This window comes from Caretta caretta, chromosome 6 (genome assembly GCF_965140235.1).
Source record: "Caretta caretta isolate rCarCar2 chromosome 6, rCarCar1.hap1, whole genome shotgun sequence".
Taxonomy (NCBI): Eukaryota; Metazoa; Chordata; order Testudines; family Cheloniidae; genus Caretta; species Caretta caretta.
The window spans coordinates 117,688,627-117,703,251 of NC_134211.1; the positions used below are offsets into that span (position 1 = coordinate 117,688,627).

General features: G+C 42.5%; 1 protein-coding gene across 1 annotated transcript in view; it reads left to right on the forward strand.

Annotated features, from left to right (window-relative positions):
• The window catches only part of KCNH5 (potassium voltage-gated channel subfamily H member 5), a 246,928-nt gene that overhangs the window by 85,352 nt on the left and 146,951 nt on the right, over positions 1 to 14,625 (forward strand). The window lies entirely within an intron of this gene.

Here is a 14,625-nt window from a genome sequence, read left to right on the forward strand (position 1 = left end):
GGATAAATTCCGGAGAGGGATTATTTAAGCTCAGTACCAATGTAGACACAAGAACAAATGGATATAAACTGGTCATCGGGAAGTTTAGACTTGAAATTAGATGAAGGTTTCTAACCATCAGAGGAGTGAAGTTTTGGAATAGTCTTCCAAGGGAAGCAGTGGGGGCAAAAGACCTATCTGGCTTTAAGATTAAACTCAATAAGTTTATGGAGGAGATGGTCTGATGGGATAATATGATTTTGGCAGTTAATTGATTTTTAAATATTCATGGTAAATAGGCCCAATGGCCTGTGATGGGATGTTAGATGGGGTGGGATCTGAGTTACTACAGGAAATTCTTTCTCGGTATCTGGCTGGTGAATCTTGCCCATATGGTCAGGTTTTAGCTGATCGCCATATTTGGGGTCAGGAAGGAATTTTCCTCCAGGGCAGATTGGAAGAGGCCCTGGTGGTTTTACGCCTTCCTCTGTAGCACGGGTCACTTGCTGGAGGATTCTCTGCTCCTTGAAGTCTTTAAACCACGATTTGAGGACTTCAGTAGCTCAGAGATAGGTGAGAGGTTTTTCGCAGAAGTGGTGGGTGAATTTCTGTGGCCTGCGTTGTGCAGGAGGTCGGACTAGTTGATCATAATGGTCCCTTCTGACTTTAATATCTATGAGTCTATGAATGTGCATGACTAGGGCCCTACCAAATTCACAGTCCATTTTGGTCAATTTCATGGTCATATGAATTTAAAAATAATAAATTTCATGATTTTAAATCTATTTAAAGCTATTTAAATCTGAAATTTCAGTGTTGTAATTATAGGGATCCTGATGCAAAAACGAGTTGCGGGACAGGGCTCACAAGGTTATGGTAGTGGGTGTTGCCGTATTGCTACCCTTACTTCTGCGCTGCTGCTGACGGCAGCTGGAGAGCGGTGGCTGCTGGCTGGGAGCCCGGCTCTGAAGGCAGAGCCGCCGCCAGCAGCAGTGCAGAAGTAAGGAAAGCATGGTATGGTGTTGCCACCCGTCCTTCTGTGCTGCTGCCTGCAGAGCTGGGCCCAGTCAGCAGCCGCCACTCTCCGGCCACCCAGCTCTGAAAGCAGCAGCTCGGGAGTAAGGGTGGCCTGGTGTGGTGTTGCCACCCTTACTTCTGCGCTGCTGCTGGCGGGGCGCTGCCTTCAGAGCGGGACACCCAGCCAACAGCTGCTGCTCTCTGGCCGCCCAGCTCTGAAGGCAGCGCAGAAGTGTGGGTGGCAATACTGTGACCCTGCCCCAAAAATAATCTTGTGACCCCCCCCCGCAATTCCTTTTTCAGTCTGCACCCCCAATTTGAGAAACGCTGGTCTCCCCGGTGAAATCTGTATAGTACAGGGTAAAAGCACACAAAAGACCAGATTTCATGGGGGGAGACCAGATTTCATGGTCTGTGATGCGCTTTTCGTGGCTGTGAATTTGGTAGGGCCCTATTCATGACACGTTGTCAGCAGACTTCTACTTTGTGTGCATGTTAGATATGCATTTTCAGTTTGCAAACCAGTATTTTCATCTTGTCTCCTTTAAAATCATGTTCTGAAGTGTCCCTAGCCTCTGTTTGCCAGAAGTTGGGAATGGGCAACACGGGATGGATCACTTGATGATTACCTGTTCTGTTCATTCCTTCTGAAGCACCTCGCATCGGCCACTGTCAGAAGATGGGATACTGTCCTAGATGAACCATTGGTCTGAATCAGTATGGCCGTTCTTATGTAATAATGAGCTAATTTTTTCTGCAACAAAGCACTCTAGTTCTGAAATGTATGGGATTGGGAGGAGAGGTGGGGTCCCAGAGAGCAGGATTTAAGAAGCAAGCTACAATATGAAAAAATTGGAGAGCTCCTGCCCTAAGGAAATCTTGACCTTTCATTTAAGTCAAACTTCCCTGCCCAGATTTTGTCCTTGTTAAATGTCAGAACTGGAGAAAAAAGTGACACCTTTGTATGTCTGGAGAGGCTTAAACATTGGAAAATGACTGATGAGTTTGACAGTAGGAAACTGTCCAGTGGGAGGGAACAGTACAGTGTAGTAGCATTGCAAATTAATCACATTGTTGTCATGGAATAACACAATGTATTTAATGTTTATAAAGAGACTTAAAGTTCTTCAGATATAAGATGCTATACACTGTAAAATGTGAAGAATCCTATTGCATTTAATGGCCACACCGCAACCCATATCAGGTTTCCTCAACATTTGCACATTTTTCTCATGTCTTCAGTCCAAGTGCCATGCATCTGATGGAATCCAGCCCTAATCCCTGACATACTCACAGCCTGGGGAAGTCCACACTGGATGAAGAGCCAGCATATCTGTCGTCTTTACCTTCCTCCTTGCAGTGCTTTGTGCAGGGACCATGTTGGGGGCAGGGCATCCATTCCTAGCTGATTTGAGTGTAACCCACAAATATTTTAGTATTTTAGGAAATAGTATTGGTGTTATTTATTTAAAAGAGGAAATAGAGAGTATTTAGTAATCCAGTAGTGAGTGTGTGTATTTTCTCTCACTTTTAAACAAGTGAACAAAGAAAGAAAAGTAAAAACAATCCAAAAACCATAATGATATTTTTAATATAACCAATAAAAGCACTTCTGTTTGTTTTCATTTCAAATGTTGTTGAAAAGCCTAAAAAAATCCAGAAATTTTTTGAACAGAAGAACACTTTTTTTCAGTTCTTCTGAGGTTTTTTTTTTTGTGAAAATTAAAATGGAATTTTGGACCAGTCCTGCTGCTGATGTTTAACCGGTATTAAAATAAGATGGAAATAGGTTATACAAATTCTTCCGTGATGCTGATGTCATAAGTGACATCACTTCTTATGGAGATGGCTCTCATTGCCTTCTCATTGAAGGCTCTGTAATGCCATTTTTAAAATGTAAATTCTTTTCCTGTTCTGAAAAACAGCTCTGTACAAATGGCATCTTGTGGTTCCAGGTTTGCTGCTTCTCAGTGAAAGATGCTCAGTTTCTGAGCAAAAAAAGACTACTTTTAAATGGCCACAACGCCACGTGATTTTTGAATTCAAAATGTCCTTTTTCTGCTCCATACAGCCTGGTGCATTTCTCCCCCCTAAAACAGTAAATGCTCAAATGGACAAAGGATGTGTTCTCCAGCACCCTGATCATGCTTGTTGTGCTTACATCTCTTTATCTCTTCATTGTGTTTTTGGATTGTAAGCGCTTTAGAACAGGGACTGTGTCTTCCTATATGTGTGTAAAACATATAGTAGACTTTAGCCATGATGGCAGCCTTAATTATGGCATTTCCCAACTTTTCAGTGCTTGACTTGGCAACATTAAAAATGTTCCTTTAACATACTTTTTGTGCGCAATTGCCTAGGTTTTTAAGAAGGCAATTTGAAAAAGCAAATTATGTCATGTGGCATCACATTGACACCAACATGGCTCCTCAGTGGGGTTGGAACCTTTAGATCCATGACCACAGATCTCTGCCACGTAAGCTAACTGAGTAACTGGTAGGAGTAGTAAGTTGTCATCCTCTGCGTAGTCCAGCAGTGGAGGGAGGTGGAATGCTTTGCCAGTTGGTTTCACAGATATTTGCTGAGGAATAGCGAGACTCTGGACTCTTGGGTTCCATTCCAAGCTCTGGAAAGGAGTGTGCTCTAGTGGGCACAAGCTCTTCTGCAGTCTCTCATCCTACCTGCCTCTTTTCCATCCCTATCTGCTCATTCTCCTCATCTAGCCAAACCCAGTCCCCTCTCCCCAGACTTCTCATCCACATCCCAGTCTCCTTGCCTAGCCAGTCCCAGTTCCCCCCGCCCTGCCTCCAGCTCCTCATACATCTCTCTCCACAACCCTGGCCTCCAGTCCTCCCTCCACGTATGTTCCTGGTCTCCACTGGCTCCCAGTCACAATCTCCTTCCACTGGCACATTGTCCAATCTCGATGTCCCACCCTGGTTCCTTGTCCCAATCTCTTTGCCCAGCCAGTTCTGGTCTCTTCCCATTCAAACTCCCAGTTCCATCTTTCCTCTCCCCTGCTCTGCCAACTTCCAGTCATACTGTCCAGCCCCCACAGGCTCCTGTCCCAATCTAGTCCCTCTGCTTCCCGAGGTTTAGCTCTTCTCCCCTTTACATTCAAATCAGTTAGCTTCTTCCTCCATGTTATATGGGCCTAGCAGCGTCGTTGAGTGCACCGAACAGACAGGCTTCCTCCTTCCAGTTCTAGGGCCCAGACTCAGAACAGCTCATAGCAGCCCAGAGCTGCAATTGCAAGGAAAGGACTGTCCAGCCTTGGGCTGGAGTGTGCTTATTGTGGATAGAATCTTGGGAAATGTAACTGCTAAAATCTAAGAAGTCTCTACAGAATATGTGTGACTTGCATTTTTTTCAAGGGTTTATAACCTGGCCAAATTTGGGCAGATTTTCACAGATACTGGAAAAGACTCATCCCTGACACACAGGTCACCCCCCTGCTGAATTTCAAGTTCCTGGTGAAAAGCATGGGGGCGCTTGAGCTTTTCTAGGAAAAGGTGGCCAAATTTTTGAATGTGGGCAAAACAGTGAATTTCCCCCCTAACTTTGTTGTTAAAAATGGCTGAATCATTTTGCCTGCAATTTTCCAACAAAAAATTCAGCCTGAGGCAGACACCCAGCATGGACATTTTCAACCCACATGGTTAGCGTTTGACAAAGTTATAAGCAATGGAAAATGGGGTCTCATAGTGGGAAGTGTGGGGCAACCCTAATAATATGCAGTGCTACCAGCCCTGCCTATAATTCATGCATGTATGTATAATACAGATAAAATAACTGCATTTTAAAACTTGAATTTCACAAGATTCATTGTAATTATTGAGTACAACAGAAACATACCGAGTATTACAAGCAAATCATTTAAAAAATTCAGTCAAATGGCTATAGAATTCAAATCAAGCCTGTTCTCTTGCCAATCATTTCCTAGAAATGTGCTATACAATTTGCTTCATTGACTAAAAGGTAAAAGATTGGTCCTGATCTGGTAAAAGCACTTAGTTCTTGATTTGGGAAAGCACTTATGCACATTCTTACATCCATCCCCATTCAAAAAAGGACTTAACCACATACTCAATAGATTTCCTGAATGGGATGCTTTCCTGCATTAGGGCCTTAATCATGTGCTTCCGTTTAAGCACATGAATAGTTCCATTGACCTCAATATTGCTTAAAGTGAAGCATGTCCTGGGTTGGTGCCGTAACGAAGGAAACACTTTGGTGGATGGGTGGGATCAGCCAAGTGAATTAGGCGAATACGATCAACTGAAAGTCAGTGGAACTTGTACTGCTAACTCCTGTAAGTGCTTCTCAAAATCCCACCACCCATCTCTAGATACATACAACACAGACATTTTTTCCACGGAATGTTAGAATGACATGGGAATACATTTTCGGTCCTTTATATATTAAAGATATTATCACAGATTTCCCATTGTTTTCTCCCTGAATAATAATAGTATATTTTTGTCCATAGATTTCTAAGCAGTTTATAAAAGTAGGTAGGTACTACTAGCACTGTTTTTATAGAAGGGAAAATTGCGGTGTAGAGAAAGTAAGTGACATTCCCAAGGCCACTCAAGTTGGTCAGTGGTAGGGTTGGGACTAGAACTGAGATCTCCTGATTCAGAGGTCACCAGTACCCTAGCCACTTGACCACTAGACATCCCCTTTTTACTGGTGCATAGATAGCAATGGCGATGCTGTTATTTCCAGCTTCCCTCTAGTTACTACTATGACTCTCATTATTGTAGACATTTTACACCTGAATTTACAGTCCACCTTTGCCAAAGGAAATGCAGTGTTATATTCAATCAGACATGAACTTTCCATATTAGCACTTAAACTAAAAAAAAAAGAAAAAAAAAGGAAGCTGAAAATGAAGAGAAAAAGCCTTTGGTTGCTGGCATGAGTGTTGTGTATGAAATTATTGAGAATGCTAAAGGGTCTGATTCCTAAATTAATGAAACTGGGGTGAAGATAGGTCATGCAAGAAAGGACATGCAATCAAATGGCCTAGAAGAAGATGAGGAAGAAGAAAGTAGCAGGGGAGCAAGTGATTAGGGAACCATTTCTCCCTTCTGCACGCTCTGCAAGGCACAGTGCCCTTGGGGAAAAACTTGGCCAGGCTTCCATCCCACGCACTACATCCTTGTTGGACTCTGGTCTGCTAGGATGTCTGTGCGAGTGGGGGGAGGTGTCAAGCCCTGGAGCTAGCTAGAGCGTATGCTGTAGCATGCTGATCTTGATTAAAAGTGAAATGAAGGTTGCCTGGCAGCATGTGCTGGGACCTTGTGGGGGCTCATGCGGCTGGTGCCACTTAGCTCCTCATCCCCTGTGGCCCTCTAAGGTAAGGGCAAGCGTGCTCTCTCCATCGTCACCACAGAAGGCAGTGGGCACGTTGAGATTACTCAGCTGTCTTCTCTTGGAAGATGAGCAGCTGCGTTTAGCCTTAGATTGGATTTTATGATGCAGAATTAGAGATGATTTTTTGTCGCATTAGACTGGATTTCAAAACTAATAAATTCTCTTCTTGCTGACAGAGCTTCTTTAATATTTATCCGGGATCATAACAGAGATGCATCGTTCATGCTGCATTAAAAGGGTATCTATCTGGATTACAATTTTAGGAAGCTTGTAACGTCACAGATACCACAGCATATTTTTGCCAATGCTGAATTTAACCGAGAACAGATTTTCTAAGGTTCAGATTGGATCCCAGTACAAGTAGAAAAGCTTCAAAATGACCTATTGGCTGAATTGTATATTTTACCATACGAACATAAGAACGGCCATACTGGTCAGACCAATGGTCCATCTAGCCCAGTATCCTGTCTTCTGACAGTGGCCAATGCCAGGTGCCTCAGAGGCAATGAACAGAACAGGTGATCATCAAGTGATCCATCCCCCGTCACCCATTCCCAGCTTCTGGCAAACAGAGGCTAGGGACACCATCCCTGTCCCTCCTGGCTAATAGTCATTGATGGACCTATCCCCCAATTCTTTTAGGCCCTAATTCAGCAAAACATTTAAGCACATGCGTAACTTTAAGCACCGGAGTAATCCCACTGATTCCAGTGGGCCTACACATGATCTTAAAGTTAAGCCTGTGTTAAAGTGCTTGCTGAACCAGGGGCTTTAATGAGAAAAATTGGGACCCCCCCAACTAGAATGCCTTGGGAAATCACTAACTATAGACTACCACACAAGAAGGTAGGAAAATCCTTTTATTAAAATGCTTCCTATAAACACGAAAAAAACAGTAAACGGAGTTGTAAACATTTGCAGTATTTTTCATAAAGGGCTTTGAAAGGAACAGGATTGAGTCCGAAATGGAAACTGTATAATTTGTGAACACCCACTCAAACAGATGGAATTGAATGTACAGGATTTAGAGTCAAACAGATTTGATGCAGACTAATGAGTCAGGTGGTGGTGGTTGTTTTCGACAGCCACTTGCAAGGCTGGCAAAAGTCAGTCTATTATTGATACACGTACACATTGGTGAAGAAACATTGCAATCTATTTAAGTTTTAAGAAATACTCTAATAGCTGCCCTCCCCTCTGATGATTATAGAAAATAATGGAACATGAAGAATTTATGCATTCTCATCTTGCAATCCATTGTCAGCCAGATGAGAAAGCAACAAGTGGGATGTTTGCTTAAATATATCATTATGTGACTATAAAATCAAAGGGACTAAACATAGTGCTGTATTCTTTATCTCAGTGACAGATATTTATTCTTTTCTTTGTTTATAATACACACATACTTCTGTTCTAACAAAATCTATATTGGCTAAAGGCATTTCATTTTGTCAATATGACACACAGCTGTGCAGTAGTATGACTTTTTAATTGTTTTAATGTTGTTACAATCAAAATGTCAGAGTAACTTAGACTTTCTCTTTGTTTATTGTCTTGGATATTATGGAAACAGAGCTTCTTCATGAACTACTAAAACAATGACACAGAAGTTGCTAAATAGGGCTATTTTCATCCATACAGGAAAGATGCAGAGTGTTAAATTGCAATCTCACATGGTGTAAATCTGGAGTAACTCAACTGGGGAGGAAAGGAGGTAGTGTAGTCTACTGGACAGAACACTTGACGGAGAATAAGGAGGTCTTGGTTCTATTTCCAGACCTGTCACTCACTTGTGATCCTGGGCAGGCACTTCACATTTGTACCTCTGTTTCCTCTCCAGTCTTTTGGGTGACTTGTCTATTTAGATTGTAAACTCTTTGGGGGCAGGGACTCTCTCTTAATATGTGTTTGTACATTGCCTAGCACTATAGGGCTCCGATCTTGGGGTTGCGTCCTGTACGTACTTCTGTAATACAAAAAAATAAGTAAATAGCATAAGAGTAGCAAAGAGGAGGATTAACTCCCTTAAGTTATTCTGCTGGTCTATTCACATAAGTAAAGATGGACTCCTGTCTCAAGTCAACTATGAGAGAGTGCTACAGAGATCCAGATTTCACCAAGTTGTATATATTCAGGAAAGGCCAGCGAGATGAGGTGTACAACCCACTCTCAAGTACCTCCCACTGCCACACCTTCACTCAAACATATTCTGTGACGGCCAGAAGTTCGTGATGGTCCACGGAAGGGCAACTGGAAGCGGAATGGAATGAGATCTAATATCCTGCATCTACTACTCATGCTAAAAAAAAAATAATAAAGACTATATTTTCTTTTTTATTTACATAGGTCACAATCATACAAATATTACTGGATGCTGTGCTTACTATCATAAGCTTTGTGCCCGGGAATAAACATTTTGTGGATTAGGATAGTAATCGGGCCACAGGACCCAGCAAAGAAGTGTACTAGAATTACCATCATCATGAGCTTTCTAACACACTTTGATGGTCTAATCAGGAAAGATGGTGAAGCAGTGCAGGCATAAACACAACAGGACCATTGCTGAAATTCCTTAAATATCAAATTCCTCATCTTCTAAATTGTCATATTAGTAGATTCAAGGCAGAGTCAGTTTTATACAATAGCATAGCGTGGCATACAGAACATAGTCGAAATTTGAAAAGCTATATAAGGCATCCATATCCCCAAGCACCTTTGAAAACCTCAGCCTATATGTACGATATGTGAGGTTGTGTAAAATACTGGGCATAATTTTCAAAGCACCTAGGCTCCTGAGTCACGGAGGTAATTTCGGAAATTTTATCTGTTGCCAGTGTTTATTATATTTTTAGGAGCAGACCCTCAGCTAGTGTAAATTGTCATAGCTTTATGGAAATTTAAAATTTAAGTATTCTATGCACTGATAAAAAGAGCGATTATAGTTTAAGGCATATGAACAAGGGGGCAGAGTAGAGGTTAATCATTCAGTCTTAACTCTGAATATTCTGACTTTGGAGTGGTTGGTTTCTCAGCCTGGATATCGCATTAGCTTTTGAGTCTTTTTTAAAAATAGAAAAAAAACAAAGGAAAAAGATGCAAGCTGTTCAGTTTGTGACCCACAGTGTTTCCTGATTTGGAGCTCTTTAGCTTACCAGTTCTTCAACACAGATGCACTTAACTCAGGCTCCCTGTACCAGATTGCCTCATTTTTTAAAAATTGCCTTTGTCTTTCTCAGATGTTCAAGGTTTTTAGATGAACCAAAGTAACAAAGAAAAAAATATATCATAAAATTCTATGTTAGGTGCACAACATTTCTCCCTATTACATGCTCATTATATTGAAATGATTCTTATACTTGGCATAAACCTTACATCTCAATGAGAGCTACAAAATAAATTGTTTGATGTTTCTCCCTTCAGCTGTTGTTTTTCTGCACATTTTCAGGGTCAAATGAATGGGATAGTGTGTACTTTTTTTTTTTTTTTTTTTAGAATTTGTTCAAAATTTCTAAAAACATTTACCCTGAGGTTGAGACATTTTGGAAAATATCAGGTCAAAAGAAATTAGTCTAATACATATGAAGGAGGCTTAGAATGGAAGTTGAAACTCAGCCTGAACTGTAAAATACACTAATTGCTTATACACTAATAAATATTTTAACACTCTTGCTTTCTCTTTCCCAAAACACAATCACCACCTTTGGTTTAAATCCCCCAAAACCTACATTGGTGAAATATGACCACTATTACTTCTCTTTATGGTCAAAAATTAAATAAAATTTCATGATCGTTTTAGATGTTCATAAAACGTCCACCTCTTTTTGAGTTTCACAATACTTTTTTTTTCAATTAAAGTAAAAATTAACTAAAAAACATGAGCCTAAACTACTTACAGATTGGCTTAAAACAAGTCACAAAACGAATGTACAAGTTTTTTGCACGAACTGAGTAATGCTTCTAACACCGTGTGCAATTTATGTTCTTTCCTCTGAGTCTTCTTTCATATTTTTTCATTCTGGAGCCAAATATAGAAAATGTATTTTTCTAAATCCATTTCACCTACTGTTTATGCAGTCTGAAAGCCTAGTAATGTAGGACAAAGATGTTTGGCTTCCTGTCCTGCTGTGATCCTCAGAGACTCTATTCCTTGCATTCTGTTTTTCTTAAAAGACTTTCTGTGTAGATGGAAATTCATTTTTTTTCATACTTCCCAAGGAGGTCACTGAAGCAGCGATTCTTCTGTTAAACTTTGGATGTGGCCAGGTATATGATTATAGATGGAACAATGCCATCACTGGCGCTTCAGCTGGGCCAGGATTTCACCGCAGAAGTCAGTGGAAGTTTTACCATTGACTTCAACAGAACCAGAATTTCATTGCTGTTGTTTTAATAAGGAAGTGAGGCCTTTGGAAACCACAGGCCCAATCACGCAGAGTGCGCTCCATCTTGGTCCTAGCAGCCTACCCTATCGCATTGGATCAAGATGGAACCCGACGTTTGCTGGGACCTATAGTACTTGGGAGCCTCATATTCCTAGTAAAATAGGGGTAAGCTGCAGTCTACTCTCTTATTAAAAGTAGATTCAGTGTGTCATAGAATATCAGGGTTGGAAGGGCCCTCAGGAGGTCATCTAGTCCAACCCCCTGCTCAAAGCAGGACTAATCCCCAATTTTTGCCCCAGATCCCTAAATGGCCCTCTCAAGGATTGAACTCACAACCCTGGGTTTAGCAGGCCAATGCTCAAACCGCTGAGGTGTCCCTCAGTTGGACCAAATTTGGATGCCCCTGTGGTATTACAGTTTGGCAGTAAATATTTATTAGCTTAGAGTTATCAGTTTCTATATGTGGATGTAGTATATGGATAGCAGCTGAAGCTCATGTTATGTATCATAGTAGCCGATGTAGTTGTTGAGCGGATCACTGCAGACTACGTGGCTCTGGGAAGAAGGAAGGATAAAGGAGTTTGAGGTGCAAGTGGTCTTCTCGTCCATCCTCCCTGTGGAAGGAAAAGACCTGGGTAGAGGCCGCTGAATCGTGGAAATCAACGAATGGCTACACAGGTGGTGTCGGAAAGAAGGCTTTGGATTCTTTGACCATGGGATGGAGTTCCAAGAAGGAGGAGTGCTAAGCAGAGACGGGCTCCACCTAACGAAGAGAGGGAAGAGCATCTTCGCAAGCAGGCTGTCTAACCTAGTGAGGAGGGCTTTAAACTAGGCTCAGTGGGAGAAGGAGACCAAAGCCCTGAGGTAAGTGGGATACTGGGAGGAAACACGAGCAGGAAAACGTAAGAGGGGAGGGCTCCTGCCTCATACTGAGAAAGCGGGATGATCAGCGAGTTATCTTAAGTGCCTGTACACAAATGCAAGAAGCCTGGGAAACAAGCAGGGAGAACTGGAAGTCCTGGCACAGTCAGGGAATTATTCCAATCACATCATAACAGAGACTTGGTGGGATAACTCACATGACTGCAGTACTGTCTTGGATGGATATAAACTGTTCAGGAAGGACAGGCAGGTCAGAAAGGTAGGAGAGTTGCATTGTATGTAAGGGAGCAGTATGACAGCTCAGAGCTCCGGTATGAAACTGCAGAAAAATCTGAGAGTCTCTGGATTAAGTTTAGACGTGTGAGCAACAAGGGTGATGTTGTCGTGGGAGTCTGCTATAGACCACCAGACCAGGGGGATGAGGTGGATAAGGCTTTCTTCCAGCAACTAACGGCAACTGAGGCCCTGGTTCTCATGGGAGACTTCAATCACCCTGATATCTGGTGGGAGAGCAATACAGCGGTGCACAGACAATCCAGGAAGTTTTTGGAAAGTGTAGGGGACAATTTCCTGGTGCAAGTGCTGGAGGAACCAACTAGGGACAGAGCTCTTCTTGACCTGCTGTTCACAAACTGGGAAGAATTAGTAGGGGAAGCAAAAGTGGAAGGGAACCTGGGAGGCAGTGACCAAGAGATGGTTGAGTTTAGTATCCTGACACAAGGAAGAAAGGAGAGCAGCAGAATATGGACCCTGGACTTCAGAAAAGCAGACTTTGACTCCCTCGGGGAACTGATGGGCAGGGTCCCCCGGGGAGAATAACGTGAGGGGGAAAGGAGTCCAGGAGAGCTGGCTGTATTTTAAAGAATCCTTACTGAGGTTACAGGAACAAACCATCCCAATGTGTAGAAAGAATAGTAAATATGGCAGGCGACCAGCTTGGCTTAACAGTGAAATCCTTGCTGATCTTAAACACAAAAAAGAGGCTTACAAAAGAGGAAGATTGGACAAATGACCAGGGAGGAGTACAAAAATGTTGCTTGGGGATGCAGGAGTGAAATCAGGAAGGCCAAATCACACCTGGAGTTGCAGCTAGCAAGAGATGTTAAGAGTAACAAGAAGGGTTTCTTCAGGTATGTTAGCAACAAGAAGAAAGTCAAGGAAAGTGTGGGCCCATTACTGAATGAGGGAGGCAACCTAGTGACAGAGGATATGGAAAAAGCTAATGTACTCAATGCTTTTTTTTGCCTCTGTCTTCACGAACAAGGTCAGCTCCCAGATTACTGCACTGGGCAGCCCAGCGTGGGGAGGAGGTGGCAAGCCCTCTGTGGAGAAAGAAGTGGTTCGGGACTATTTAGAAAAGCTGGACGAGCACAAGTCCATGGGGCCAGATGTGCTGCATCCAAGGGTGCTAAAGGAGTTGGCAGCTGTGATTGCAGAGCCATTGGCCGTTATCTTTGAAAATTCACGGCAATCGGGGAGGTCCCGGACGACTGGAAAAAGGCTAATGTAATGCCCATCTTTAAAAAAGGGAAGGAGGGGGATCCAGGGAACTACAAGCCAGTCAGCCTCACCTCAGTCCCAGGAAAAATCATGGAGCAGGACCTCAAGGAATCAATTCTGAAGCTGAAGGGTAGGGATAGGAGACAGAGAGACCTAGACAAATTAGAGGATTGGGCCAAAAGAAATCTGATGAGGTTCAACAAGGACAAGTGCAGAGTCCTGCACTTAGGACGGAAGAATCCCATACACCACTATAGACTAGGGACCGAATGGCTAGGCAGCAGTTCTGCGGAAAAGGACCTAGGGGTGACAGTCGATGAGAAGCTGGATATGAGTCAGCAGTGTGCCCTTGTTGCCAAGAAGGCCAATGGCATTTTTGGGATGTATAAGTAGGGGCATAGCGAGCAGATCGAGGGACGTGATCGTTCCCCTCTATTCGACATTGGTGAGGCCTCATCTGGAGTACTGTGTCCAGTTTTGGGCCCCACACTACAAGAAGGATGTGGATAAATTGGAGAGAGTCCAGCGAAGGGCAACAAAAATGATTAGGGGTCTAGAACACATGACTTATGAGGAGAGGCTGAGGGAGCTGGGATTGTTTAGTCTGCAGAAGAGAAGAAAGAGGGGGGATTTGATAGCTGCTTTCAACTACCTGAAAGGGGGTTCCAAAGAGGATGGCTCTAGACTGTTCTCAATGGTAGCAGATGACAAAACGAGGAGTAATGGTCTCAAGTTGCAGTGGGGGAGGTTTAGATTGGATATTAGGAAAAACTTTTTCACTAAGAGGGTGGTGAAACACTGGAATGCGTTACCTAGGGAGGTGGTAGAATCTCCTTCCTTAGAGGTTTTTAAGGTCAGGCTTGACAAAGCCCTGGCTGGGATGATTTAGTTGGGGATCAGTCCTGCTTTGAGCAGGGGGTTGGACTAGATGACCTCCTGAGGTCCCTTCCAACCCTGATATACCATGATTTTATGAAAGAAGAGTTTTTTTTGGATTTCATTATGAAATTATCCATGTAGCAGTGTACCATAATACTAGTTGAAATGGTATGTGAAGTAATTACTGCTAATTACATTTTCCAATTTAAAAACATTTCCATAATCTTATTTAGGCTAAATGTTTAGCTGTGTCTTTACAAGGGATGATTAAGAAAAATGTTTGTAAGCATGGATCAAGTTGAAACAAGAAGAGTTTAAAATTAGCTGTGGTGACACTGAGCTCCCCTGTATTCACACCTTACACACAGTTGTAATAATCTTTGTACAAAGTATGCCTCATGAAAGCTATCAAAGTGTCATTTGAAAACTAATAACTCACTGATCGTTAATATTCTTGAATGTTGTGGATATACGCCTGTATAATGACTAAAGTGTGTTTGAACCAAGCATGTCAGGAGGAGTTTGTATAGGTCTTCCTTAGACAAACAAATGTGTATTTGATTCTCTGACCAGCCCGATCTTTCAGCAAAGGGCAAAGACAATGAAG